This window comes from Hypanus sabinus, chromosome 21 (assembly GCF_030144855.1).
Source record: "Hypanus sabinus isolate sHypSab1 chromosome 21, sHypSab1.hap1, whole genome shotgun sequence".
Taxonomy (NCBI): Eukaryota; Metazoa; Chordata; class Chondrichthyes; order Myliobatiformes; family Dasyatidae; genus Hypanus; species Hypanus sabinus.
The window spans coordinates 34152595-34179025 of NC_082726.1; the positions used below are offsets into that span (position 1 = coordinate 34152595).

The window sequence follows — 26431 nt, forward strand, 5'->3', positions numbered from 1 at the left end:
GCCATCCATTTGTCAAGTGATTGTTTAGTCTCACTGATGCACAGATCTGTGCAGTTCTAATTGCCTTTCAGCATCTCACAGAGTTTGTAAGCCGAAAAACTACACTAGGGATCAGAACTGAGGAAGCCTCTCAGATGAGTGGCAAAGTGTCTTCTAGAGAATACAACAAGTCCAGTTGTCTGGATTTACCACTGCTTGATATACAATGACCTGGATGACTTAGAATCTCCATAGACCTAACCACAGCTGTGTCACTCTTCCTTTGAAATTAATCATCCACACCAACTTCGTCATTTTGTGTCAAAGAATGTCCACTTTCTGTTGCAGTTCACTACCCATTAGACAATGGTTCAAAGTTACTACGATGTTGCAAATTTTTGGTTTCTGAGAATTCAGACATCTCCTCCCTGGCATGGAAGTGAAACTAGTTCACTAATTGAAAGGCTGTTAATTAAACTAGACCTTAAAGATAGAGCTCAAAGGTTGAAGACTGAATGCACTCCATTGTTCACTGTGGAGTCAAGTTACCCATTAATAAAGCTTACTATGCCGACAGTTTCCTCTTAGTGGAATGGAAGGGTGCACCGAGATATGCTAGAATGTTAGATATTTAATTTGTCTCACTCTTCACGCTATGGAGATCTGTTTTACAATTTGCTACCAATGCAAAATCTTCTTAAAGAGACTGGAACTTGTCATTAGTCATGAAATGTCTTGGGGGAATTGTTAATATATTTACAAGTGGGGTATTCTAGTGGTTGTTGGTTGAGCATCTCCTGCCTACAATGTAGCTCTTACGTCGGAACAGTCAGCCAGGTTCAGCATAACAGCAGTTCATGCTAAAGATTCCCACAGAGTCACAGAACCATTGCACAAGTAAACAGGCCCTTTGCCACACCAAGTCCGCGCAGACCATCAGTGTTGCACAAATCTCATCTTATTCTTCACAATTTCCCCTCATTTGAACACTCCCCTGTACACAGGGGAGAGCAATTTACAGTGGCCGAAGTATATGTGGAAGGAAACTGGAGCACCCAGAGGAAATCCACACAGTCATAGGGAGAATGTGCAATCTTCAAGGAGACAGACCCCAAGGTCAAGATCGAACCTGGGTGACTGGAGTCGGGAGGCTGTGTCACTGTGCTGCTCACTCCTAAACTGATTCAAATGCATAGTGTATCATATAGCCTGCTGTATAATATGGGACTATTTTATGTCGCAGTAACACATTATTGAGCATGCGCTATTCGGCACGTAGCGATCTGTATATAAGTGTTCAGTTTGGTTTCAATTAGTAAAGAACCCTGTTAACGTAGCTCCTGTCTCCGGCGTTATTATTAATGATATTGTTGTGTAAACGGCCACATACACAACACATCAGATTGCTCACTGCCCCTCCTCTATGACTGCACTGAATTCAACCAGTATCAGGTTTAGCAAACTGGGTCACTGAAGCTGAGAGACCATTAAAGATGGAACTTTAGAACCAAATGTGTTAGATGGCTTCCTTCACCTTGTAACGTACACCAGTTTTGAAGTGTTAGGTCTCCCATTGTTGAAGGTTACCTTTTGTATCACATGCAATAAACTGGACAATATGGCGAGTCTGTGCGTGATACAGTATTGTGCAAAAGTCGTAGGAGTATATTTCTATACACATATATATGTATACTGTAAAATACCTTTGTACAGTATTGTAGTAATTTTATGCATTGCACTGTACTGCTGCCACAAAAAAGGCTAATTTCATGACATATGTCACTAATGATATACCTGATTCTGGTATGGGTCTCTATTGTGGACTGAGAGTGGGAAGGGGGCAGGGAGAGGGGAATCATGGTCAGAGAAAGAGGAAAGGAGAAGGGAGTGAGAAGCTCCAGAGAGGCATTGTGTAATGACCAATAAATCAATTGTTTGGAATCAAATTACCTTAACCTGGTGTTTCAGGGCTGGGTGTGTCTGCATTCGCTCCACACCCCTCCTGCGGCACTCCACCCATGCAACAGACTCCGATCCCACCAGATTTACAAACTCGCTCTCCAATCCGTATTAAAAATATAGTACCGCAAAAAAGCCTAAGGTATCTTAGCTATATACAAACCCCATTTCCAGAAAAGTTGGGATATTTTCTAAAATGCAATAAAAACAAAATTCTGTGATATGTTAATTCACATGAAGCTTTTTTAACTGACAAAAGCACAAAAAAAGATTTTCAATGGTTTTACTGACCAACTTAATTGTATTTTGTAAATATACACAAATTTAGAATTTGATGGCTGCAACACACTCAACAAAAGTTGGGACAGAGGTATGTTTACCATTGTGTTACATTGTAGCGGTGTGCTACAAGCAGCGCTAAAATTACGACACGGAGTCGGTAACTGCAGTCGAAGGAAAAAACTTTATTCGAAAACTTCAGCCTCACTTTTAAGCCTCTGTCAACCGGCCCCCCATGGCGAAGAGGCTCCAAAGCTCTGTGCTCGCAAACCCCCGTAGGCTATCTAATTGTGAGTCGGTTCGGATACGCTAGGAAATGAGGCGCTACATAACCCCCCCCCAGAACCGGCGATACACCCCCCAATGTCCACAGCCTGGGCCAGAACCTGCTTGGGAGGTCGGCCTCTGCGCCGAGGCGCCGGAAACTCGGCCGGTTGCGCCAGGTCCACATGGGCCGGCTTGAGGCGGTCCACCGTGAAAACCTGCTCCTTCCCCCCAACGTCCAGCACGAACGTGGACCCGTTGTTCCGGAGCACCGTAAACGGCCCCTCGTATGGCCGCTGCAGCGGTGGCCGATGCCCGCCCCTTCGTACAAACACAAACTTACAGTTCCGTAGGTCTTTGGGTACGCAGGTCGGGTGCCGCCCATGCTGTGAAGTGGGTATGGGGGCCAGGTTACCGAGCTTCTCGCGAAGTCTGCCCAGGACTGCAGCGGGTTCTTCCTCCTGCCCCCTCGGGGCTGGTAGGAACTCCCCGGGGACGGCCAGGGGCGCGCCGTATACCAACTCGGCCGACGAGGCGTGCAGGTCGTCCTTGGGCGCTGTGCGGATGCCGAGAAGGACCCAGGGAAGCTCGTCCGCCCAGTTGGCTCCTCGCAGGCGGGCCATGAGGGCCGACTTCAGGTGACGGTGGAAACGCTCCACTAGCCCGTTCGACTGTGGGTGGTAGGCAGTGGTATGGTGCAGCTGAGTCCCCAAAAGGCTGGCCATAGCTGACCACAGGCTGGAGGTGAACTGGGCGCCTCTGTCGGAGGTAATGTGGGCTGGTACACCAAAGCGGGATATCCAGGTGGCGAGCAGGGCTCGGGCGCAAGATTCGGAGGTGGTGTCGGTGAGCGGGACCGCCTCTGGCCATCTTGTGAACCGGTCCACGATAGTCAGGAGGTAACGCGCTCCGCGCGACACTGGCAGGGGGCCCACGATATCCACATGAATGTGGTCGAAACGCCGGTGGGCGGGATGGAACTGCTGCGGTGGGGCTTTGGTGTGCCGCTGAACCTTGGCCGTCTGGCAGTGCATGCACGTTCTGGCCCATTCACTGACCTGTTTGCGGAGACCATGCCAAACGAACCGGCTGGAAACCAGCCGGACAGTTGTCCGGATGGAGGGATGCGCCAAGTTATGAATGGAGTCGAAAACACGTCGCCGCCAGGCTGCGGGGACGACCGGACGGGGCTGGCCGGTGGCGACGTCACAGAGTAGGGTCCTCTCACCTGGGCCCACGGGGAAGTCCTGGAGCTGCAAACCAGAGACTGCAGTCCTGTAACTCGGAATCTCCTCATCTACCTGCTGTGCCTCTGCCAGTGCCTCAAAGTCTACCCCTTGGGAAAGGGCATGAACGGTAGGGCGAGAGAGCGCATCCGCCACGACATTGTCCTTACCCGAGACGTGCCGGACATCCGTTGTGTATTCAGAGATGTAGGACAGGTGGCGTTGCTGGCGGGATGACCAGGGGTCGGATGCTTTCGTAAACGCAAAGGTAAGCGGTTTGTGGTCCGTGAACGCGGTGAAGGGCCGACCTTCTAGGAAGTACCTGAAATGCCGGATTGCCAGGTAGAGCGCCAACAGTTCCCGGTCAAAAGCACTGTACTTGAGCTCAGGTGGCCGCAGGTGTTTGCTGAAAAACGCCAGGGGTTGCCAGCGACCTGCGATGAGCTGCTCCAGCACCCCACCGACTGCCGTGTTTGATGCGTCCACTGTGAGGGCGGTAGGGGTGTCCATTCTGGGATGTACTAGCATTGCGGCGTCCGCCAAAGCTTCCTTCGTTTGAACGAAAGCGGCGGCGGACTCCTCGTCCCAGGTAATGTTCTTGCTCAGACCCGACATCAGGGCGAACAGGGGGCGCATGATCCGGGCAGCTGAAGGGAGGAAGCGGCGGTAGAAATTGACCATACCTACGAATTCCTGAAGGCCTTTGATCGTGGTGGGTCGGGGGAAGTGGCGGACCGCATCTACCTTAGCGGGCAGAGGGGTTGCCCCGTCTTTAGTAATCCTGTGGCCCAGGAAGTCAATGGTATCAAGTCCGAACTGGCATTTGGCAGGGTTGATTGTAAGACCGTACTCACTCAGTCGGGCGCAGAGTTGACGGAGGTGGGACAGATGCTCCTGACGACTGCCGCTGGCTATGTGGATGTCATCCAAATAGATGAACGCGAAGTCCAGGTCCCGTCCCACCGCGTCCATTAACCGCTGGAACGTCTGTGCGGCATTCTTCAGGCCGAACGGCATGCGGAGGAACTCGAAGAGGCCAAACGGGGTGATGAGAGCCGTTTTGGGGACGTCGTCAGGATGCATCGGGATTTGATGGTACCCTCGGACAAGGTCGACCTTGGAGAAGATCCGGGCGCCGTGCAGGTTTGCCGCAAAGTCCTGAATGTGCGGCACAGGGTAGCGGTCCGGTGTGGTAGCCTCGTTCAGCCTGCGGTAGTCGCCGCACGGTCTCCAGCCCCCCGTCGCTTTGGGCACCATGTGCAGGGGGGAAGCCCAGGGGCTGTCGGACCGCCGGATGATCCCCAATTCCTCCATTCTCTGGAACTCCTCCTTCGCCAGTCGGAGCTTGTCCGGGGGAAGCCGCCGAGCACGGGCATGGAGGGGTGGTCCCTGTGTCGGGATGTGGTGCTGTACGCCGTGCCTGGGCATGGCTGCTGTGAACTGCGGTGCCAGAACCGATGGGAACACCGCCAGGACCCTGGTGAAATCGTTGTCGGACAGCGTGATGGAGCCGAGGTGAGGGGCTGGCAACTGGGCCGCGCCCAGGGAGAACGTCTGAAAGGTCTCGGCGTGTACCAGTCTCTTCCTGGGCAGGTCAACCAGCAGGCTGTGAGCTCGCAAAAAATCCGCACCCAGAAGCGGTTGGGCTACGGCGGCCAGTGTGAAGTCCCACGTGAACTGGCTGGGGCCGAACAGTAGCTGCACCTGACGGGTGCCATAGGTCCTTACTGTGCTGCCATTCACGGCCCTCAGGGGGGGACCCGGTGCCCTGCTGCGGGTGTCGTAACTCGTCGGAGGTAAAACGCTGATCTCAGCCCCAGTATCGACCAAAAACCGGCGTCCCGACCTTCTATCCCACACATACAGGAGGCTATCCCGATGGCCAGCCGCCGTAGCCATCAGCGGCGGCTGGCCCTGGCGTTTCCCGGGAACTTGCAGGGCGGGCGGCAACGGCGGGCTTCTGCGCCCCACCGCTGGTGGTAGAAGCACCAGTGGTCATTGGGCCGGGGGTTAGTGGGCTCTGCGGCCGGGCCTGGACTGGTTTGCTGCCGGGAGCGTGGCTGGGAGATCTGTGCGATGGACGCCCCGCTCACCTTTTTGGCGTTCCACAGCAAGTCCGCCCGGGCTGCCACCTTCCGGGGGTCACTGAAATCTGCGTCGGACAGCAGCAGGCGTATGTCCTCGGGCAGCTGCTCCAGGAATGCCTGCTCAAACATGAGGCCTGTGTGTCCCTCGGCCAGAGACAACATCTCATTCATTAAAGCCGATGGAGGTCTGTCGCCCAAGCCATCCAGGTGCAGTAAACGGGCAGCCCGCTCGCGCCGTGAGAGTCCGAAAGTCCTGAGGAGCAGGGCTTTGAATTCCGTGTACTTGCCGTCTGCCGGGGGCGACTGTACGAACTCCGCGACCTGGGCAGCTGTGTCCTGGTCGAGGGAGCCCACCACGTAGTAGTAGCGGGTGTCTTCTGAGGTGATCCGGCGAACGTGGAATTGGGCTTCGGCTTGCTGGAACCATAGGTCCGGGCGCTGTGTCCAGAAACCCGGCAGTTTCAACGAAACCGCATGAACAGAGGCGGCGTCGGTCATTTCTGGTCCAAAAATCGTTTGGACCGTCGGGGTCACCAATTGTAGCGGTGTGCTACAAGCAGCGCTAAAATTACGACACGGAGTCGGTAACTGCAGTCGAAGGAAAAAACTTTATTCGAAAACTTCAGCCTCACTTTTAAGCCTCTGTCAACCGGCCCCCCATGGCGAAGAGGCTCCAAAGCTCTGTGCTCGCAAACCCCCGTAGGCTATCTAATTGTGAGTCGGTTCGGATACGCTAGGAAATGAGGCGCTACAACATCACCTTTCCTTTTAATATCACTTTATAATCATTTTGGAACTAAGGATACTAATTGTATAAATTTGCAATTGGAAATTTTGTCCATTCTTGCTTGATATAAGACTTCAGCTGCTCAACAGTCCGTGGTCTCCGTTGTCCGATTCTCCTCTTCATGATGCGCCATACATTTTCAATAGGAGATAGATCTGAACTGGCAGCAGGTCAGTCAAGCACACGCACTCTGTGTCTACAAAGCCACGCTGTTGTAGCCCGTGCAGAATGTGGTCTGGCATTGTCCTGCTGAAATAAGCATGGACGTCCCGGGAAAAGATGTCGCTTTGATGGCAACATGTGTCTCTCTAAAATCCTAATATACGTCTCAGAGTCAACGGTACCTTCACATACATGCAACTCACCCATGCCGTGGGCACTGATGCACCCCCATACCATCACAGATGCTGGCTTTTTCACCTTTCGCTGATAACAATCAGGATGGTCGTTTTCATATTTGGCACGGAGAACTCGACACCTGTTTTTTCCGAAAACCAGCTGAAATGTGGACTCATCTGACCACAGCACACGGTTCCACTGTCTTTCGGTCCATCTGAGATGAGCTCGGGCCCAGAGAACTCGCCGGCGTTTCTGCATAGAGTTGATGTATGGCTTCCTCCTTGTGTAATACAGTTTGAAGTTGCATTTCTGGATGCAGCGACGGACTGTGTTAAGTGACAATGGTTTTCCGAAGTACTCCCGAGCCCAGGTGGCTATAATTGTCACAGTAGCATGATGGTTTCTTAGGCAGTGCCACCTGAGGGCTTGAAGATCACGCGCATTCAGCAGTGGTTTCCGACCTTGCTCTTTACACACTGAGATGTCTCTGAAATCTCTGAATCTTTTCACAATATTATGTACTGTAGATGTTGAAAGACCTAAATTCTCTGCAATCTTGTGCTGGGAAATATTCCTTTTGAACTGACTAACAATTCTCTTACGAATTTTGTCACAAAGGGGTGAGCCACAACCCATTTTTGCTTGCAAAGACTGAGCCTTTGATGGACGCTACTTTCATACCCAGTCATGATACCTCACCAGCTACCAATTAGCCTGCTTAATGTGGAGTCTTCCAAACCGGTGTTACTTGAATATTCTGTGCACTTTTCAACCTTATTTTAACACTGTCCCAACTTCTGTTGAGTGTGTTGCAGCCATCCAATTCTAAATTTGTGTATATTTACAAAATAAAATTAAATTGGTCAGTAAAACTATTGAAAATCTTCTCTTTGTACTTTTGTCAGTTAAATAAAGGTTCACGTGAATTAACATATCACAGATTTTTGTCTTTATTGCATTTTGGAAAATATCCCAACTTTTCTGGAAATGGGGTTTGTATATGCACCTCAAACTTATGCACACTGCTAGAGAAATTTCTTAGAGAGACCTACAGTTATGGCGAGCACTGAGGTATCTTAACTTATATGACATGTTGAGACAGGCATTGATTATACATCACATGATGAGACAACAAAACATATGAACTTGTCAGAAAAATGATGAATACACAGCCCAATACTTTTGCTTGTTGACTTCCTATTCCTGAAACTCCATTTTCGCCCCACATTCAGTCAACAAATACAGCTTCCCTCAGAGATCTCCTCTTGATCTACGTCTCTCTCACACATCACCAGATTTTGTTTCCCTGTCTGATGAAACCATCCATTCCATCCCAAAATCCCACGGCCACCATCCCCACCACTTCCAGGATAAAAAGAAGGAATCACATTCTTGCACATTTTCCCAAGACCATTGGCCCTTGTGCTGCCTGTGTGCAGTTTGCATGTTCTGTGAGGGTTTGCTCCCACATCCCAAAGAAATGTAGACAGATCTGTTAATGAGTCACTGTAAATTGCCTCCAGTATGTAGGTGAGGAGGGAGAGTTGACGGGAAAGTGGGGAAGACAAAATTGGATGTGTGTAGGATCGATGTATATGGGTGATTGACATTCAGCAAGCATTTGATGGACAAAAGGCCTTTTTCAGTGCTCTATCTCTCGGAGACTGTGGTCAGCTTTCGCATGCAAACTTTATTAAAGCAAGTCTGTGACTCTCTGACATAAATAGAGAATATTTACAGCAGGCAACTATCTTACCAGCCAGCAGCTCTTTGGAATATGGGAGATATCTGGAAAACCCCAAAGAAACCCAGTGGATCACAGGAAGAACATGCAACCTCGATGCAGACCACACCAGAGGTCAGGATTTAACCCCAAGCTGGGAGGAAGCAGCTTTTCTAGCCCGTTCATTGTATCACCCATAGCAGTCAATATTAACACATCCAACACAGGATAACCTCCCAGCCCTTGGCTGCCTCAATAATTGATGCTGACAGATAATTCTATGTTCCAGCTATTCCCTGTTAAGATTTAAAGCTTTCTCTTTATTAACTAGTGGTTATCTTCTCATCAATCTGCAGCTGCAATCTTTCATTACTTATCCTTTTTATAACCATTCTTAATTTTAAGGTTCTTTGTCAGATCCGACTTAACCTTCTCATCTCTATAATCTCTGTATAATTAGGGGCCTCATATCTGGTAATATCCTCCTCCATTGCTTCCTTATAAAGCAGTGCCCAAAACTTCATATAAGACAGGACCTTGTGTAAATTCAGTCTCTTCTCCGTTCTTTCAGATTTCATGTATTTTACATTTTCTTATCAGAAAGGAGAAAGTTATTTGGCCCATCACATCCATGCTAGTCTAGGCCAAATTTTATAGAGTAATAGAAAATTGCAGCATAGTAACAGGCCCTTCAGCCCATCTATCCTGTGCCTAACCATTACTCTACTCCCATTGACCTGCACCTGGGCCATAGCCCTCCGTACCCCTACCATCCATGTACCTATCTAAGCTTCTCTTAAATGTTAAAGTTGAGCTTGCATGCACCACTTCTGCTGGCAGCTCATTTCACACTCCCGTGACCTTATGAGTGAAGAAGGTTTCCTTCATATTCCGTTTAAACTTTTTGTTTCACCCTTAACCCATGACCTCTAACTGTAGTCCCACCCAACCTCAGTGAAAAAGCTTGTTTGTATTTATCCTGTAGATATACCCCTCATAATTTTGTATACCACTGTCAAATCTCTCAATCTTCTACGTTCCAAGAATTAAGATCTTAATCTATTTATCTTTCCTTATAATTCAGGTCCTCCAGTCCCAGCCACTTCCTTCTAATTTTTTTCTGCACTCTCTCAATCTTATTTACATCTTTCCTGCAGATAGGTGACCCAAACTACACACAACACTCTAAATTAGATCTCACCAAAGTCTGAGACACCTTCAGCATGACAGTCCACCTCCTGTACTCAGTACTTTGATTTATGAAGACCCATGCATCGAAAGCTTTCTTTATGACATTATCTACATGTGCTGCCACTTTCAGTGTATTTTGGGCCTGTATTCCCAGATCCCTTTGTCCTACTACACTCCTCAGTCCCCTACCACTCACCGTGTAAGACATACCCAAGTTGGTCCTACCGAAGTGCAACACCTTGTCTGCATTAAAATCCCTCTGCCATTTTTCAGCCCATTTTTCCAGCTGGTCCAGATCCCACTGCAAGCTCAGATAAGTCTTCCATGCAAACTTGGTGTCACCTGCAAACACTGGACAACAACGATTTTGCTTTCTTAATACTCTCGGGTGTGTCTTATGGATTTTTGGCTGCTGATCATTAAACTCACAATGAAATTTCTCTACCGTGAACCATTTGTCTGAATCGCCTATATTTGTTATTTTACTTCATAATTCAAGTCAGAATAATTCTGCCAAGATCAAGGAAGGTATTTTGTTGGTCCACAAATCAAACAAGTCATCAATGACAGGCAAGTCAAAGAACTTATAGTAGGACCGGAGAAAATCGCATGGAAGGCATTCAAGGATGTTGTTGAAAATTTTCTTGGCATCTGCAGAGCACCAAACTACGTGCAAGTGTTGACAACATTCTTCAAGCATACAAAACCAAGAACACATCACTGAAGACTCATGTACAACATTGTATCAGGGCAACTGACATCCTCAATGCTGGCTGATTGTTGTTGGATACTTAATCAAGAAGCTTCAGACACCGAATACAAATAAAAATCATCAACAAAACATTTTGAGCTTAGTTGAACTTCAGCACCGTCATGCAATTAAATGCATTATAATCAATTTAAGTTAATTTCCTGTTTCTCCATATTCCTGTGTGATGCAAGTAGTCTGGATTTACATTTGTGTTCAGATTCAAGCAGTCTATCCTGATCAAAAAACAAATTGGTGGAAGCAACACTTTTGAAAACATTTGTTGTCCAGTGAAATTTGCTGATCTAGTTAACCACATTATCATCCAGATCACTGAAACAGATGACACACAACAACGGGCCCAGCACCCATACCTGTGGCACTCCACTAGTCACAAGCCTCCAGTTAGAGAGGCAATCATCTAATGCCACTCTCTGGCTTCTCCCACAAAGCCAATACTTAATACAATTTAATACCTCATCCTGAATGCCAAGCGACTGAACCTTCTGACCAACCTCCCATGTGGGACCTTGTCAAATGCCTTGATAAAGTCCATGCAGTCAACATCCACTGTCTTGCCTTCATCAACTTTCCTGGTAACTTCCTTGAAAAACTCTTTTAAGATTGGTTAGGCCCAACTTACCAAGCACAAAGCCATGCTAACTATCCCCGTTACACACACAAAATGCTGGAGGGACTGAGCAGGCCAGGCAGCATCTACGAAAAAAAGTACAGTCAACGTTTTGGGCCGAGACCCTTTAGTGGGATTGGAGAAGAAAAGATGAGGAGTAGATTTAAAAGTTGGTGGGGGGGGGGGGGAAGAGAGTAACAAAAGGTGAAGGGTGAAGCCAGGAGGGGGAGGAAATATGTAAAGAGCTGGGAAGTTGATTGGTGAAGGAGATAGGGCTGGAGAAGGGGGAGTCTTGATAGGAGAGAACAGGAGGCAGTGGAAAAAAGTAAACAGCAGGAAAACAGGGTAAGAGCACCAGAGGGAGGCAATGGGTAGGCAAAGAGATAAGGTGAGAGAGGGAAAAGGGGATGAGGAATGGTGAAGGGGGATGGGAGGGTTACCAGAAGTTTGAGAAATCGATGTTCATGCCATCAGGTTGGACGCTACACAGATGGAATGTAAGGTCTTGTTCCTCCAACCAGAGTATGGCATCGCAACAGTAGAGGAGGCCATGGATTGTCATATCGGAATGGGAATGGAAAGTGGAATTAAAATGGGTTGTCACTGGGAGATTCCACTTCCTCTGGCAGATGGCGCTCAGTGAAATGATCTCCTAACCTACATCAGGTCTCACCGCTATACAGGAGGCCACACCGAGAGCACCAGACACAGTATATGACCCCAACAGACTCACAGGTGAAGTGTTGCCTCAGCTGGAAGGACTGTTTGGGGCCCTTAATGGTAGTGAAGGAGGAGGTGCAACGGCAGGAGTAGCACTTGTTCTGCTTGCAAAGCTAAGTGCCAGGAGGGAGATCAGTGGGGAGGGATGAATGGACAAAGATTCCCATAGGGAGCAATCCCATCGGAAAGCAGAAAGTGGAGGGTGGGGGGGGGGGGGGGGGGGAGATGTGCTCGGTAGTGGGATCCCACTGGAAATGGCAGAAGTTCCAGAGAATTATGTGCTGGACATGGAGGCTGGTGGGGTGATAGGTGGGGACAAGAGGAACCCTATCCCTGGAGGGACGGTGGGAGGATGGGGTAAGTGCAGATGTATGAAATGGAAGAAATGTGGTTGATAGCAGCATTGATGGTGGAGGAAGGGAAGCCTCTTTCTTTGAAAAAGGAAGGCATCACCTTCATTCTAGAATGAAAAGCCTCATCCTGAGAGCAAATGTGCCGGGACAGAGGAATTGAGAGAAGGGGATGGTCTTTTTACAAGTAACAAGGTGGGAAGAGGTAGCTGTGAGAGACGATCCCTAATCAGTCCATGTCTATTCAAATACTCATATATCTGGTCCCTTAGAATACCTTACAATAATTTTTCCACTACTGGTGTCAGGCACACCAGCCTATAATTTTCTTGTTTATTTTTAGAGCCTTTCTCAAACAGCGAAAAAACATTAGCAAGCCTCCCATCCTCTGGTGTCTCGCTTGTTGCTAAGGATATTTTAAATATCCCTGCTAGGGCCCCTGCAATTTCTGCACTTACTCCCAAAGGATGCGAGGGAACACCATGTCAGCGCCAGTGGATTTCTCTACCCTAATTTGCCTCAAGACAGCAAACACCTCTTCATCTGTAATCTGTATGGGGTCTATGACCTCGACGCTGCTTTGCCTCACTTTTGTAGTAAATACAATGCAAAAAAATCCTTTTAAGACTATGCATAGATTCCATTCTGATCTTCCAGAGAACTAATTTTGTCCCTTAAAATCCTTCTGCTCTTATGCATCCTCATGCATTTGATTTTTTATCTAAAATGGCATTACCAATAGAAAATGATGTGGTTGAAACTTGTAGCTTCACAATGCTAAACACTGCAGTTGTGCCAGAGTTCAAAATGAGAACCCAGCTACTATCTGTTGCAATCATATGAAAATCATAAAAACTGATTATGAAACAAGAAGCCACCATGTTTCTAACCAGGCCACAAGTTATTGGCAAACAGGGAAAGTAAGACTGCTCGAGGGATACTGATATCCAAAGTGAATCATGGGGTTAAGCTGTAAAAATAAATTTGCAGCTTGAGCAGAGGACAGAAGATCAGGATACAGGAGGCCCGATCATCGGGTTGACTGCAACGTGAGTTGCGCAGGGATTTTAAAGGTTAATACAGTCGGCCCTCCTTATCTGTGAGGGATTGGTTCTGGGACCCCTCGCGGATACCAAAAACTGCAGATGCTCAAGTCCCTTATTTAACTTGTCTCAATGCGATGGACCTTAGGACCTGGTGGCGGAGCTCTGAATCTGCAGTGTTTCTGTTCATGAAAATAATCATGATCACGATTGAAAGTAAAGTGGAAATAATAAAGCGATCGGAAAAAGGTAAAACGCCATTGGTCATTGTAAAAGCGTTAAGCTACGTCAGTCAATGAACGGAACAATTTTAAAGGATAAAGTGAGAAAGGCCCTGCCCCGATGAAAGCTACAATTATTACTAAGCAACGCAGTGGTTTAATTATTGAGATTTGGGTTTTTGAGTTTTTGATCCTCCACATCAACCCGGTGTGGATGGAGAGCGCACTTGAAAGCGGTCTGTCACTGGCTTCCGAGCCCGGTGCTGAAACATACGTTCTTCGGTGTTTTATATGCATAGAAAGGTAAAATATATACTATATACTATATACTAAGACAAACGTTTGACTAACTGACGCTAAATAATACCAGATGTACCTGTTCCCACTTACTTAGTAAGAGAACTTCCAATTTTTTCGATCCCGATCCACGATAACCCACGCACATCTCTCCGTATACTTTAAATCATCTGTAGATTACTTATAATACCTAATTCAATGTAAATGCTATGTTAAGTAGTTGTTTCACTGCATTGCTTATGGAATAATGACAAGAAAAAAAAAGTCTGTACATGCTCGAACAACAAGTGCTGGAAGAACACTTCCGGGTTTTCTCAATTCGTGGTTGGTTGAATTCGTGGATGTGGAACTCGTGGATAAGGAGGGCCGGCTGTATTTTGTAACTGGTTCCTGGAGAGAGACATATATATATGAACGTAATGACATGAGTAGGACTGATCTAGTGTTTCCGTTTCTTTCCTTCTACACGTAAGGTGTGTAGGTCACTGAATACTGCTCGTCCTATCTCATTATCGTTAGAAATAAATGCTATCGGATTAAAGTCTTTACCGATAACATGAGTCTACTCTGCAATCCTTAGCATGCAAACCACAGAACTGGTCTGTAACTTCAAATGTCCAACTAAAGGAATGAGGAATACGCGCAAGTAGCTCTGTACAGTGATTTCTTGGAAAATCAGCAAGCAATACCCGACTAATAGTGAGGTAGATTAATTTTAAACAAATCAAGTAGAGGAGGTGAGGGAACAGAGAGAAAAAAGTTTCAGAATCCTACCCATCCACTATAGCACAGAAAACAACTGGAAGCAAGGTCTACCACAACTTCAGATCCTCTGTATTCTTGTTCCAATGTCACAATTGCCTTTTTTGGGATTCCGAGAAGTGTTAAATAGAAATACTGTAAATGGCCAGACTCATACAGAACACGCTCCTATATTCCTTTCGGCACAGTGGGTGTTTCTCGGCAACAACAACAACATTATACGCCCATCAATGCACATTCAACAAAGCAAAGCACATCAAATATGCTTCAGAAGTGAGTTGTGCACAAAGAGATGGCAAAGAATGTTAAGAAGTACTAAGTGGCAGATTTCTTAATATTTTTTCCTTCTAGGTTGAGAATCCTTTCAGCCCACCAGTTTGGACTGGATCATAGACAAGTCCCATTCCTCTACCTAACCTGCTCTCAGAATGGGTTTGGCGCCAGGTTTTAGAGGAGGAAGGAACAAAACCAGGATGATTTAGGAAGGGAACTCCAAAATTCGGGGATTTGGCAGCTGAACGGACTCCCGTGCCACAATTAAATGCAATAATAAGCCACAAGCCAAGAAAGAGAGGAGTTCAGATGTAGGTTTTCGGCAGCCCTCAGTCATCGCGAGCACTCAAAGGCCAATGAAAAAGAAGTGAGGTGTAAGCGGAGAGGCCATTGTGTGAGAGGGCCAAAGTTAGCGAATGGTCAGGCTGAGGCTCTAGAGACAGCGAAGACTCTAAGTAAGTTTCTAGTCAGTTTTTCTTTCTTCGTCTATCAGTACACAGCTAATACAGAAAGGATGAGTCCACGGTTTGTCAAATGTTCTTTGTGCAAGGTATGGGAACTCCATGGTAAATGCATCTGCACGAGGTGCATCCAGCTGAAGCTCCTTAGAGATATGCTAAGGAACTGGAGCTGCAGCTAAATGACCTTCAGCTTCTATCGGAGAATGTGGTGTTAGGAGCTACCGGGAGGTAGTCACCCCAAAGCTGATACCTGGATGACAGCCAGGAGAGGGAAAAGGAATAGGCAACCAGTGTAGGGTATTCCTGTAGCCCTTCCCTTCAATAATAAGCATACCGCTTTGGATACTATTTGGGGGAGCCACAGTGATTGCCTCTCTGGCACCGGGTCTGGCTCTGTGGCTCAGAAGAGAAACGTAGTAGTGATTGGAGATTCCATTGTTAAGAGACAGACAGACATACTTTATTGATCCTGAGGGAAATTGGGTTTCTTACAGCTGCACCAACCGAGACACCCGAACAGTACATTGCCTTCCAGGTGCCAGGGTCATGGATATTTCAGAATGAGTCCACAGAATTCTAAAGAGGGAGAGTAAACAACCTGAAGTTACGGTACATATTGGTACCAACGACTCAGGTAGGAAAAGGTCCTGAAGAGAGAATATACGGAGTTAGATAGAAAGCTGAATAGCAGGACTTCAAGGGTAGTAATCTCTGGATTGCTACCTGTGCCATGAACCCATGAGGGTAAGAAAAGCATGATTTGGCAAAAGAATGTGTGGCTGAGGATTTCAGATTTCTGGATCATTGAGATCTCTTCTAGGAAAGGTATGATCTGTACGTAAGGGTCTCTGTTGGTAAAAAATGAAATCAAATCCTTAGAAAGAGGTGAAATGGGATCAGAAGATGGAGAATCCTTGTGGGTAGAGTTTAGGAAGTGCAAAGTTAAGAAGACCCTGCTAACAGTTAAATATACAGATATCTGAACAGTAGCTAGGGTGTGGTACAAGTAAAGTGGGGGATTGAAAAGACATGTTAAAAAAGTCAATGGTGTCATGGGGGATTTCAATATGAAAGGAGATTGAGAAAATCAAGTTGGCTTAAAGCCCACTTCGGGGACAGGCAATTCTGGATTGGGTGTTGTGCTTAGGGACCGTAAGGTAAAGGAACACTCAGTGATCATAATATAGAATTCACCCTGCAATTTGACAAGGAGAAGATAAAATCAGATGTATTGGAGCAAAAGAAATTACAGAGGCATGAGAGAGGAGCTGGCCAAAGTTGATTGGAGGGGGACACTAGCAGGGATGATGGCAGAACAGCAATGGCCGGAGTTTCTGGGAGCAACTCGGAAGACACAGAAGACTTGGAAGATACATCTCAAAGAAGTATTCTAAAGGTAAAATGAGGTCATTGTCACTGACAACGGAAATCAAAGCAAAAAAGGGGGCAAAAATTAGTGGGAATTTAAGGAATGAGAAGCTTTTAAAAACTAACAAAAGGCAACTTAAAAAGCCACAAGGACAGAAAAGATGAAATACGAAGATAAACTAGCGAATAATATAATAGAGGATACCAAATATATTTTTAAAGAGGCAGGAGTGGGTATCAGACCACTGGAAATGATGAAGGAACGTTAGTAATAGGGACAAAAAAATGCAGACAAACTTAAAAAATATTTTGCATCAGTCTTCACTGTGGAAGACAACAGAGTATGCCATAAGTTCAAGAGTAGGAAATAGGAGTGAGTATAGTTCTCACTTCTCAGTGATTTGGATGACAGAATTGACAGCTTTGTGACCAGGTCTGCAGAAATACAAAGTTAATTAGAGGAGCAGGTAGTGTTGAGGAAGCGGGCGATCAGCAAAAGGACTCAAGGCAGATTAGGAGAATGGCGAAAGAGGTGGCAGACGGAATATTCTGTAGTGTAGGGAAGTGTGTGGTCATACACTTTGGTAAAAGGAATAAAGACGTAGGCTATTGTACAATTCTACAAGGCATTGGTAAGGCCAAATTTGGAATATTGTGTACAGTTCTGGTCACCGAATTATAGGAAAGATATCAGTAAATTAGAGAGAGTGCAGAGATGATTTACTAGGATGTTACCTGGGTTTCAGCACTTAAGTTACATTGAAAGGTTGAACAAGTTAGGTCTCTATTCATTGCAGTGTAGAAGGTTGAGGGGGGATTTGATTGAGATATTTAAAATTTTGAGGGGGATAGATAAGAGTTGACGTGAATAGGCTGTTTCCATTGAGAGTAGGGGAGATTCAAACGAGAGGACATGATTTGAGAGTTAGGGGGCAAAAGTTTAAGGGAAACTCGAGGGGGTATTTCTTTACTCAGAGAGTGATAGCTGTGTGGAATGAGCTTCCTGTAGATGTAGTAGAGGCCAGTTCAGTTGTGTCATTTAAGGTAAAATTGGATAGGTATATGGACAGGAAAGGAGTGGAGGGTTATAGGCTGAGTGCAGGTAGGTGGGACTAGGTGAGATTAAGAGTTCAGCACGGACTAAGAGGGCCGAGATGGCCTGTTTCCGTGCTGTGATTGTTATATGGTTATATGGTTATTGTCTAAATGGTGAGACCATTTAAAAATCAGAGGTGCAAAGGATTTGGGAGTCCCCGTGAAGGATTCCCTGAAAGTTAACTTGCAGTTTGAGTCAGTGGTAAGGGAGGCAAATGCAATGTTAGCATTCATTGTGAGAGGACTAAATATATAAAAGCAAGGATGTAACACTGAGGCTTTATAAGCAGTTTGGGGCCCCCTAATCTAAGAAAAGATGTGCTGGCGTTGGAAAAGGTCCAGAGGAAGTTCACAAGAATGATTCTGGAAATGAAAGGGTTAATGTATGAGGAACATTTGATGGCTTTGGGCCTGTACTCACTGTAGTTTAGATGAATGAGCGGGGATCTCTTTGAAACCTATCGAAAGACCTAGATAGAGAGGGTGTGGAGAGGATGTTTCCTATATTAGGGACAGTAGGACCAGAGGGCACAGCCTCAGAATGAGCAAAGATAAGGAGGAACCTCTTTAGACAGCTGACGGTCAATCTGTGGAATTTATTACCACAGATGCTTTGGAGGCTAAGTCACTGGGTATATTTAAAACAGAGGTTGTTTAGTAAAGATATCAAAGATTACAGGGAGAAGGTAGGATAATCGGATTGAGAGGGATAACAAATTGAGAAGAATTGTAGAGAAGACTTGATGGACTGAATGAGCTAATCCTGCTCCTCTGTCATATTGTCTTATGGCCTTAATAGAATTTCTGCCAGGATTCAATATTCCTGCATGCTACAGGCCAGATAACATCACCCACAAGGCAAAACCCGCAGCCCAAGGCCATCACCAACACATCTCCGAGATGCACTACCCAGAACACACGGACCCACCAGTTCTGCCCAAGAGGACTAACTCTGCCCAACATGTGATGATGCATTGATTTAATACCCATCTTTGTGCATTGTAGTTATTCTCTAAGCTGCATATTTCTGATGAAATAATCACTTATTTATTGTAATTTTGGTCTGAATTATCTTTGTTCTCATACTGAAAGCAACAGCTTCTACTTTTGGGGTCATGGCCCAATTTGCAAAGCTAAGATAATCAGTTAATAGCAAAATAATACTTTAAGCACTCTTTACTTGAGAATCTAACTGATGCCCTACCAGTACAACAGGATTTATTTAAGTCAATCTCTTTATTACACAAATAAACAATATTATAGGGTACAACAGTATAATGAGTGCTTATAAAAACTTGCTGATATAAAACGATTCTGGTGTTCAAATGTAGTCCTCTTAAGGAAACGACTGAGATGCACAATGACTCGGCAGTATTGGTGCCTTCCAACGAGCGTAGGTAGCTACTGACTGCAGTTGTGTGTCCATCCAGATTCCCATTAATAACCAGTACTTTACACCAGCAGGACAGAGTTTCAGTCTTTCAAAGGACAGGTCATCTAAAAATCCTCCTGGTGATAACCTCGCTTACAAGAAGGCAACTTCTCTACGGGGGGACTGCCCTGCTGGAGATGTTTCGTCGCTAGCAATTCCCACATGACAGAGCCTGGGTAACAAGCTCAGCCATTAACTTCCCTGGCTCCTTATACCCGTGCACACTCGAACAACAGCAGCTGAGCTCAGCTCCCACCGTTAACGATGTATCGCAGGAGACGCCCCATCTGGACGCATTGTGTTTGGTAAGGCAGCTCCTGTGCCCATGACAGCATGGAACTGCAGAGGGTTGTGGACACAGCTCAGCACAGCATCCATGGATTCTGTCCACATTCCCTTCTGCCTCAGTGAAGCAGCTAGCACAAGGGCACCAGGCTCAAGCATAACCTTTATCCTACTGTGAGAAGATTCTTGAACAGACCTCTTAGTCAATAAAACTTATACAATCTACTTTGTTATGGCCTTGGATATTGTTTCATTATACTTTCCCTGCAACCGTAACCTTAATTCTGCATTCATTCTATTAGTGCTTGTCCTTTCTTCTAACTCAATGCACTGATACAGTGAATGATCTGTGTGGATGGCACGTTTCCATGATACCTCAGTACATGTGGCCATCATAAGCTAATTATCAACACAACTGAGCATTTAGAGTTTACATTTTGGGAAATGGTGACTGTTTATTCCCCTCCATACTTGCTGCCTGATTTGCTGAGTTCCTCCAGCATGTTGTGTGCGTTGAACAGGTGAAGAGCAGCAAGATGCCCTGGAGCCCAAAGGACGGAGGAGTCTGGAGATCAAAAGACAGTAAGGGAAAAAAATAATGTCCTGCTCAACATCTACAACCTCACCTCCCTGCACAGCAGCAAGACAAGCCAGGCTGCACAGGTTATAGAGGACTCACTAACAGGAAATATTCACAAGGACCCTGTACAATACTACTCCCAACACAAACCGAGTGATCCTCACATGGTACACCCACAATAGCCCCATGTCTCGTCAGTCTCCAATTCACGACAAGACGCATGTCAGCAGGTATACCGATCGTCTGTATCTGAACAAATGCTAAAGGCTCCTTGCTGGCATGTGAAAAGCTGCTACACTGTACCACAGATAATACACTTGGCCTTTAGACATATCAGCCTTGCAAGTTGAGACACAATTAGAACTAATGAATAATTAAACATGCAGGAGGGCTTCAAATTACCAGTAAGCAGGAAGCCTTTCAGCTGCATAGGCAGATTCACTGAATTGAGTTGCATGGTAATTACATACATTTCAAGCTTATAATGTATTAAATTGCATGACTGGTCGTGTTAAATGAGAAGGTGGCTAATGAAGGGGTTGCACTTAACATCCGAGTCTCACCGAACAAGCACAAAAATTAGCACAGTATGTTCAGTTTTAATCCACCAATCAACCCTACGTCACCATGAAACCCCATTGTGACACGGGAGTCACGCATTGCTGCCAATACACTTGGGTATCATTAGAATCGGGAATTATTAGAAGTCTCTATTAGAAAGAAAAAAAAGTTGCATTTACATAGCACTTTCAGAGTGCCTCACAAACACTGTGATAACTTTAAAGTGATTTGCTGTGGGAAACCAGGAAGGATTGCGCAATCAGCAACATCAGCCATTTTGACCAAGCGCCAAAGATCTCTGGGCCACTCTGAGACTCACTCTGCTCTTTGAGTGACATTGGCCTGTAATCACAGACAGGTTTAATGGTTGGCTCGGTTTACTATTGTCATGGGTACCGAGATATAGTGGAAAGTTGTTTTGTGTGCGGACCAGCAGATTATGCTACATGTGAGGCAATAAAACAAATGTAGAATATAGTGTTAAAATGTAGAATATAGTGTTACAGTGACACAGAAAGAGCAGTAAGGTAAACCAAGTGTGAAGGGGACCAGGTAGATACGGAAATCAAGAATTCATCTTTAGTGTATGAAAAATTTGTTGTAGATCAGTGGAATAAAAGCTGTCCTGGAACCTGATGGCACATGCTTTCGTAGTCTGATGGTGGTGGGGTGTGCAGTCTGGAGAGAGAATGACCTGGGTGAGAAGATTTCTTGATTACATTGTCTTCTTTCCTGAGGCAGTGGGTGTCAATGGAGTGATGGAGTCCATAGAGAAGAGGTGGGTCACATTTGAGTAATGGACAGGGCTCTGCAATTTTTTTGCAGATTTGAGTAGAGCAAGCTGTGGTGTGTCCAGATAGGATTCACATCAGCTCTCTGGATCAGGTTTTAAGCAACCTTCTAATTAGGGAATCAGATTTCATCCCTCTGGGCCACGGCTGATACTGTTAACTATGTGTCAGAATTTAACAGGCTTCATTGGAGAAAGGCTGGAGATTAGTGTTGAAAGTTCTGAATGGGTACTGTTCATTTGCTGCATGCCTTGGCAAATTATCGACATGCTGGCTCTGAATCAGTGGTGTTTAATTTGAATGATACAGGGTGAGTTACAATGAGTATTAGAGAAAGGGAATTATGTAAGGGAGCAAATTCCCAGGGAAATGGGGAGGATGGGTTGGATCTGGCACAGATACTATGGGTCATTTGGTCTCCTATTATACGACTGGTTCCACTAATCTATGCTTCAACATCAGGCTTGTTGGGAGTTAGTTTTTCATTATGCACTGCTGATATGAACCTGAGAATCTGAAAGGAGATGTCTGATATTCCGATTTGCACAAACATGGATTTTCCCATGTATGTTCCCAATCGGCCACACTTCCACTGGAACTGCACACTTCAGGAATTATTTCTATATTCTGTCTGGTTTAGTGCAGCATCCTCTCACAATATAGGTTGAGTACTCTTTATCCAAAATTACAAATTCCAAATTTTATTTTTGAGCACTGATATGACATCACAGTAGAAAATTCAGCAAGGTGCTGGGAAGTTTCCCAGGCGATGCTCAGGTCTCTGCGCGGTACAGACAGTTCTGAGGAGTGCCCTCACATATGTAATGAACAGAAGTTAATGAAAAATAGAAAAACACTGCGTAAAGCGAAAAATGAAGATCTTGACCGTGCATCGTCAGCGTCCGCTTTAACAGTATACTGATTGTGCAACATGCAAAGATCTATCACAAGAAACTGAAAATTGAAAATAATTGTGAATCTTCAGCAGGCTGGTTGCAGAAATTTAAGAAAAGGCATGGCATTACGTTTTTAAAGAGCCTGCTGATCATGAAAATCTATCACCAGAAATGTCTACAATGCTGGTTGCTTTTGTACCTTACATAACAGCACTAAATTTTTAAAGCATCACTGATGAAAATCTACCACCAGAGCAAGTCTATGATGCTGATTGTTTTTATACCTTACATAAATCTTTAAAAAGTAGCATACAAATACAGTGTACTGAAACCTTTTCATCAAAATACGGCATCGTAGGTGGAGACTGAAAGCCGACTGTTGTTTGTTGTCACTCAACAGCTGATTCAGGTATTCTCCTGATGCTGCTACGCTGCTTTTGTTACCCTGCATACCTTCTATTTTCATTATATTAATGGTATGTAATAATTTTTACTGTGACTACCTATGTGTGATGAACAAGTGTAAGACAAAGACTGCTTACCGCTAGCACAAAAATTCAGAGTCAGAAATGATGGCAATCCCAAGCTATCTCATTATATATTCCAAAATCTGAAAAAATCCAAAATACAAAACACTTCTGGTCCCAAGCATTTTGGATAAGGGGTAACTCAAACTGTGTACAAAAACTAAAGCAAACTGTCAGGTCAGCAGGACTTGTCTGTGTCACAGACAAAGGAACAGCCAGGAAAATCATTGCAGACGCTACCCACCCTGCAAACTGCCTTTTCCAAATGTTCCCTTCCAGAGCCATAGAGTCATAGAAAAGTACAGGTCATGAAACAGCCCTTCAGCCCATCTAGTCCGTGCTGGACCACTTGAACTGCCTACTTTTAATAGGGCTATTAAAAAAAACTTCACGTCACCTGGAAAGCTTCTCCCATCCCACCACCCCCAAGGCAGTTAATCTAATGAACAATTCTAGGTAGCTCCCCCCAACCCCATCTATCCGTTATACACGTCTCTGCCCTGCCCTGTAGACATTTAAAACCACTTTTGCTGTTTACTTGTAAATACATGCTGGTATTTATGTAGTTGTGCACATTTCATTCCACATCTGTCCTTTAACCTCTAACTTTATTTTGTCTTTAATTCTTTATAACTGTTGAAAGTTGTTGTTTTTCATTGCACGTCACACTCTGACCAACACACCACAGCAAATCCCGCATGCATGTAAATGTATCTGGTGAATAAAGCTGATCTTTGATCCATGATTCATAAGTAGCTGTTTGGAGGGAGACCTCTTTTCACATGTTATGCACAGCATGAACACAAAAGCTACCGTAAATTAAACCAGAAGCCGTGAAGATGGAAATTTCATGTCAAAATAACAAGGAAACATGTTGGCTCAAGATCTGCTTAAAAGTTGGCAGATCACAAGACAAGTTTCTCAGAGACTGAACGAGTCTTCCTTTCTTCCTTTTGGTATTCTGTGTGGAAGAGGAAGAGAGAAGGCGAGATCGATTCATTACTACTGTCTCACAGTTAATTATTGTCGAGTCCTACAGAATGGAAACAGACCCTTCTGCCCAACTCACTTATGCTGACCATCTCAGCTAGTCTCATTGGCCAACATTTGGCCCATATCCAACTGCACTTATCCATGTACCTGTCCAAATCTCCTTTAAATATTATTATACCTGCCTCAACCATTGTGTCTGGCAGCTTATTCCATATACACACCACACTCTGTGTAAAGTAGTTGCCCCTTAGGTCCCCTTTATATCTTTTCCCTTTCACATTAAATCTATCCCCGCTAGTTTATGATTCCCTTTTCCTGAGAAAAAGACTGTGTGCATTCACCCTATCTATGCCCGCCCCATTAACGATACTCTCCTGAAAGGGCAGCCCATCAGTCTGCTATGCAAGGAAGAAAACCCATCTTCTCTCTGTAACTCGGGCCTTTGAATCCTGTCAATAATGTTCATCACTTAGTCATTTGTGGGAACATGTTTGCCAGCACTCTCTTTGTGGCAGAATGGAGAAAGGGAGAGAGTGAGGAGAACTAGGGGCTTAGGGGTAACCATAGAGGTCAAAATTTTGTTTTGCTCCACTCAGCCATGGCCTCTGGTCTTGAAGGAGCCTAATTTCGGCCACACTTTCTGTGTCCCTAGGTAGATTTAATGTATTAGCAGCTGTAAGTACTATAGTGGTATGAGTCAGTGCCCAACTGCCAGCAAGACCCGCAATGCCCAGTTACTTCACTAGGGTCTCTTGCAGAGAATTTTTTATTAATGTAACTGAAACACAATCCAGGAGCAAAGGATAACAGAGGAATCTTAACTAACATCACTACACCTTTTCTTTCACCACTCCTGCACTACACTTTAAGCAATAGGTGAAGAGGAGGTAAGAGATGATGAGACACTTCAACCGAACATGATGGCATAAGCATTGATTTCTCCAACTTCTGACCCCCACTTCCCTCTGTCCCCCTACTTCCCCTTGTTCTTTCTTTTTCATTCCCTAATTTGGTGGTCCCTGCCTACCACTTCTCTTCCCTTCTCCTGCCTTCATGACTTCCCATCACTTCCCTTTGGGTCCCCACCTCCTTCTCTTTATTCTATGGTCTACAGTCCTTTCCTAACAGATTGCTTCTTCTTCAACTCATCCCCTCCCAGATTCTCATATCATTCCCAACTTCCCCCCCACCCACATACATTCCCCCATTAGGTAACCATCTCATGCTGGGGGGCCGTCAGAAGCACCAACATGGAATGTGACCAGTTGTGCCTAATCTAATTTAGTACTCAGTGCAATTTCACTAGGAAATGAACAGTAATGAGATTTATTCATGACAAAGTTGACTTTGGATTGCATAGCCAAGAGAAAAGCACTACTCAAAACAACTCCTGGGCTAACTTGACAAACTACCGCTGAGCCCCATCCAAAGTGCTAAGTCAGAGGCAGCAGCAGTAGAATATAAATGAGGGGAAGTGTAGTGGGGTGTCCAGTGCTCTGGCCTGGCTGCTCCACGAACACTGTCTCAATGTCCAGGCCGCATACAAAATGAGAAGCTGCTGAAAGCAGAACAAAGGCAGCTCATGACCTGGCTCCTGGGCCAAGAGACTGGGTTATAAAGAAAAGTGGAGCAACTTGGACTTTTTATTCTGAAGGGGAGAACTTTATAATGGAGTGCAGCATCGGAATACTGAAAAATAAATTCAGAATTAAAGTTAACAGGTTCTTTTCAACGTGCAGAGTTTTGAGCAGATGCAATTGTTCCTTACTAGGAAAGGCTGAGACAAAGCACAGAAGAATCAATTTAATGATGTAATGAAGTAAGAACAGAGATATATTTTCAAGATGTGATGGTGGTTGGAGATCTGTAGGAGGTGACGGTGTCCTCAATAACTTATAGCTCTCGCATTTCCAACTGAAGGAGATCCCATGTGTGCGTGAAGTCACCCTTTGCAAATCAATGCAGTGTATCTGTCAGATGGGATACAGCGCACAACTGGCGAGGGTGCTGTGTGTGACTGAGCGGTTAAGGTGGTGAACTGCCTAATGGGACAGAGAAAGAAAATGCAAAATAAGTGCAGCTGCCAAAAATCTGAAACTAAAACAGAAAATGATGGAAAAGTTTAGCATGTCATCGACCCAAAAATTGACTGTTTCTCTTTCCGCAGTTGCTGCTTGTCGCCTGCTGAGTTTTTCCAGCTCTTTATTTTTGTTTCTGCAAAGAATGAACCCTTGGCCATGAGTTCTCTTCCCAAAGTTAGCCCTGGTCAAAATCCAGAGTGCCCCTGGAGTTTTTCCTGTTATGGGGCAGCAGAGAATACCAGCAGGCAGTGCTGCTGCCTCTCAGCTCCACTGGCTGTTATTAAAAAGTTATTTGGACTCCACTTGGTAGGCTGACCCAGAAGATTAAGATACACAGGATAGCTTAGATTCAGAATTGTTCGCCATTGAAAAAAAATATGGGGAAAGGCAGTAATAACATCAACTGCTGTGGAGGAGAAAGTGAGCATCAGAGACAAGTGATCATAATGAGGCAATGATGAGGTTTTGGAACATTGTTCGGA

The 26431-nt window shown here is 45.3% G+C and overlaps 1 protein-coding gene across 2 annotated transcripts in view; it reads right to left on the bottom strand.

Moving 5' to 3' along the window:
- LOC132378929 (carbohydrate sulfotransferase 3) overlaps window positions 1–26431 on the bottom strand; it is a 112046-nt gene that overhangs the window by 22270 nt on the left and 63345 nt on the right. Inside the window, exon 2 of one of the 2 annotated variants that reach the window (XM_059946284.1) lies at window positions 19992–20085. The exons of the other annotated variant lie outside the window; for it this stretch is intronic. The gene's annotated coding sequence lies outside the window, so the exon portion shown is untranslated. The remainder of the gene's footprint in view (window positions 1–19991; window positions 20086–26431) is intronic. 2 annotated transcript variants of the gene reach the window in all.